Source organism: Limulus polyphemus, unplaced genomic scaffold (genome assembly GCF_000517525.1).
Source record: "Limulus polyphemus unplaced genomic scaffold, Limulus_polyphemus-2.1.2 Scaffold3405, whole genome shotgun sequence".
Lineage (NCBI taxonomy): Eukaryota > Metazoa > Arthropoda > Merostomata > Xiphosura > Limulidae > Limulus > Limulus polyphemus.
Genome location: NW_013669015.1, coordinates 4,443 through 8,978, shown reverse-complemented (window position 1 = coordinate 8,978; position 4,536 = coordinate 4,443). Strand labels below are relative to the sequence as shown.

At 30.4% G+C, this 4,536-nt stretch overlaps 1 protein-coding gene across 3 annotated transcripts in view; it reads left to right on the top strand.

Annotated features, from left to right (window-relative positions):
- LOC106469297 (ragulator complex protein LAMTOR2-like) overlaps positions 1-1,144 on the top strand; it is an 8,987-nt gene extending 7,843 nt beyond the window's left edge. For all 3 annotated transcript variants that reach the window (XM_013929783.2, XM_022397775.1, XM_013929782.2), the window contains exon 4: positions 1-1,144. This exon ends at the window's left edge or, in 2 of these variants, runs on beyond it. The gene's annotated coding sequence lies outside the window, so the exon portion shown is untranslated.
- Positions 1,145-4,536: the final 3,392 nt, after the last annotated feature.

The window sequence follows — 4,536 nt, the reverse complement described above, 5'->3', positions numbered from 1 at the left end:
GTATACAGTATTGCATATAGTTAATATATACATGTATTTGAATTATGTGATAACAACAAATATCTGTACGGGAGAAAAGAGTATATTTGTGTAAAACACAATGATATCAAACTTACATTTCCTAAATTTTTTGGGACCTCTTAAGTTTAACTTAATAGTAAATTTACCCCAAAAAATAGTAAAACTCAATTTTAATATAATCCAAGTTTATTATTTCTTGGGTGCTTATTTGTTTTGTTTTTCATTTTCACAGTATATGTTCGTTCTTTTTTACTAATGTGCTTCTACCTTGAAAAAGAACATGTATTAGGTATTAGATATCATATGACAGAGGCATTATAATGAATATTTAATTTAGGCTTTGAAAAAGCCCAAAAGTAAACATTAAAATATTAAATGTTAATTTCTGACATCAAAAAGCAGTAAGACCACAAAATTAGCTTTATTAGTTAAAGATTATTGTACAGATTACTATGAATACAATGTAGTTGCAACCATTTTTGCAAACTGGTATATATCTAGAATATCTAGTCATTAACACAATGAAAGAACATCTGTTATGAAAATGTACAGAGATAATATTTATTTAAATGTTTGAAATGTGTTACCAGTCTCCTTTAACTTGGTGAAATAATAAAGCAATGAAAAAAATTATCATGTATTTAACACTAGTCATTTTTATTTATGTCATGCTAATGTTCATTATGAAAAATATAATGACCCAGTGAGCTATAAGCTTTAATGTATTATTGAAGTGTTAACTGTCACTTTGATGAATTAAAATGTCAGCTGGTTTTAAACAAGCCCACAAAATTAGTTAATTAATACAGTTATTTGTGTTTTTGATATCCTTGTCATTGTAAGATGTAAAAAATGAAGGTAAAGGTGGTTCCAGCAGTTTTATCAATTAAACATTTAACATACATTAAAATAAAATTATGTTTATGTAGGTTTTAAAAGTATCTACTTTATCCATTTTTTAAAAGCATGTTCAGCTTTACAATTAGCTTAGATGTTGTGATAAATCATGTTTTCGTGATACAATTTTTGTCCTTCAGTGACTTGGTATCCTTTCATTATGTACTACAATTTATTGTACTTCAGGTGTTTTGTAGATAAAAAAAAAACAACTTGTCTTTGGTTACAGTATGGTAGACTGTTTTTATTTCATCAAATGAAATCATTCAAATACACCCAATTTTTTTCTGTTTTAAAGGTTGCTTGGGATAAATTTACAAATTATTCGCTGTAGTGATTGAAATCGATACAGTTCTACAGAAGAGATGAGGCAGAATCTACTGGTGCACTAAGTTATTCAAATGGAGTATAAAAATATACATAATATTAAAATATACAAATCAGCTTTAGAACTTTGTTATTAACATATTTTGCTATTCAAAATGCTACAGGACTTTAAAAAATGGCATCTGATGCATAACATGAGTCATGGTTAATCTCCCCCCATGAGAGGTTGAGTAATTTGACAGCCCATCAATTGATGTTCTTTTTACTTGCCACTTTTTTGGTACTCAGTAACTTAACGCATCCTTGCAGAGAAAGTTTTGTTAATAGTACATCCATTCATTTGCAAAATCCAAAATAACATGGTTTAATTCAAGCTGGTTGAAATATTGTAAATCATAAAATATGCCTCAGATCTGTTTGTACATAGATCTGATTTATGAGGGGCAAAGGTTGGCTCTGTGCTAGAGCTCTGGAAATTTGGAGCTGCAGTCCAATCTGTGTGATACCAAAAAATATTCCTCACACTTTAACCTGTGTGTGTTATAAGAGTGACAGTTAACCCCTTAGCATTAATGGTGGATGGTAAAGTGCTACCGACTGGTTGCCTTACCTCTGGTCACCAACTCAAAATTTGGGACAGTGGCATATAGCCTTAGTTGATTGTAAGTAGTGAATTATATACCTTGAAAAGAAAAAAACAACAGGGGTGCATTTTTTTCCCTCCACACTTATTAAAATCGATTGGCAGTTAACATGTTTAGTAATATTGTATTAAAAGTTTGTTTTTTTTTGAAACTCGCATTGAACAGAGGAAGCCCAAGGTTTTTTTTAAGCCTTATTTACTTAAGTGTTGTGGTGACCGCTGTTTCTCGTTTATAGCTAGAGTAGTGACTGTAGTTCAGTCTGTGACGTCCATGATAACTCTTTGGAAGTCAAACTATACTTTTCATACATGTAGATTAATTTTGGCCTTAATATTGATAGGTCAGCAGCAGGCAATATTGTACACTTATTAAATTTATTTTTGTTTTGAACTGGCTTATGTTTCACTATATGATGATTGCTTTGTGCTGGAAATTGGAATCCGAGTGATTACCCTAATTCCAAATTAAGATGATCTTCTTATGAGGATAAGTATCGTTTTGGTAATACGAGTGTATTGATTTTGGATAGAATATGATAATGTTTTAAAGTCTGTTGACGAACGCAGTTTCAAAAAACTGCGCTTTTATTGTTTTGCTTTTTTCATACTGGGGATGTTCCCTTGCTGCAACGATGTTATCCGGATAATTTTATTTCGAGATTTTAAAATACGACAACTATTTGGGTTAGTAAAAATACCCTGCATTTTATTTGCTGCACCTAAATCACACACTGAATATTGGTATTTAACGTACGTAATAATTCCTAAATTCTCCACGGAATCGGAGGCGTCTATATTGTGAATATTTGAGATCTAGTCCTAATGAAAAGGAATTTTGCCAAAATGTTAAGATGAGTCAATTATTACTAACACAGGTTGTTGCAACCCACAAAGAAACTACGTCAGACATCACAGATACATAGCTTAAACGTTTACTTCTATTAACTAATTGTCGAAGACGGAGCACCATATTTACAAAAAAATAAATATATACAAGTTCATCAGTTAAAGGGAGTACAACACCAAAATAATTACACAATAATTTATTAAAACAGGAAACAACCCAAAAATGACTACATGTTTCGATATAGACTTCTTACGTTCTTATTAGGGACCTTGGTATAGCCTGGTACTTAAGGCGCTCGACTTGCAATTTATGGCGACACAGCGGCATGTCTGCGGACCTATAATGCTAAAAACTGGGTTTCGATACCCATGGTGGGCAGAGCACAGATAGCCCATTGTATAGTTTGTGCCTAATTAAAACCCCTTGCCAAACATGCTTTTAGCTATGAGGACATAATAATATGACGGACCATTCCAAGATTCGTTACTAAAGAGTAGACTAAAAAGTGGTGGTGGGTGGTGTTGACCAGCTATCTTCTCTCTAGTCTATCATTTTCAGATTATAGACATCTAACGCAGATAGTCCTCAAGTGGATTTACACGAAGTTCAACAAACAAACAATCCTTGTTGGGTCTCGGCAGATTTAATTTAGAAAAACCAATTAACCTTCCAGATACATTTTCCTTTATATTTTTCATAGCAGAAAGCAAACTTGAAATTGAGCATGGCTCATTTAAAGCTTAACATTAATTATAGATATTTCCTCGTAACGAAGCAGACAGTAAAAACATGAATAGTAGAAACCAGGCTCAATCTAGTGAGACAACTGAACTTCCAAGTATTTTTTCTTAATTTTTTCTCCATCTATTCAGAATTAACAGAACTTTCAAGTATTTTTTCTTAATTTTTTCTCAATCTATTGAGAGATCACTGAATTTCCAAGTATTTTTTCTACATCTATTGAGAAATAACTGAAATTCAGAGTATTTCTTCTTAACTTTTTGCTCCATCTATTAAGATATAACTGAACTTCTAAGTATTATTTCTCCATCTATTGAGAGATAACTGAACTTCATAGTATATATTCTTAATTTTTTCTCAATCTATTGTGAGATCACTGTACTTCCAGGAATCTTTTTTTACATCTATTGAAAGATAACAAAATTTCTAAGTATTTTTTCTCAATGTATTGAGAGGTAACTGAACTTCCAATATTTTTCCTTATTATTTGTTTCTCTATCTATTGAGAAATAACTGAAGATCAAAGTATTTTTCTTAATTTCTTTTCTACATCTATTGATAGATAACTGAACTTCCAAGTATATTTTCTTAATTTTTTCTCAATCTATTGTGAGATAACTATACTTCCAAGAATCTTTTTTACATATATTCAAAGATAAAAAAATTTCTAAGTAATTTTCCTTAATTTTTTTCTCAATCTATTGAGATAACTGAACTTCCAATTATTTTTCCTTATTATTTGTTTCTACATCTATTGAGAGATAAGTAAACTTCCAAGTATTTTTCCTTATTATTTGTTTCTCCATCTATTGAGAGATAACAAAATTTCTAAGTATTTTTTCTTAATTTTTCTTCTCAATCTATTGAGAGATAACTGATATTCCAAGTATTTTTCCTTATTATTTGTTTCTACATCTATTGAGAGATAAGTGAACTTCCAAGTATTTTTCCTTATTATTTGTTTCTACATCTATTGAGAGATAAGTGAACTTCCAAGTATTTTTCCTTATTATTTGTTTCTCCATCTACTGAGAGATAACAAAATTTCTAAGTATTTTTT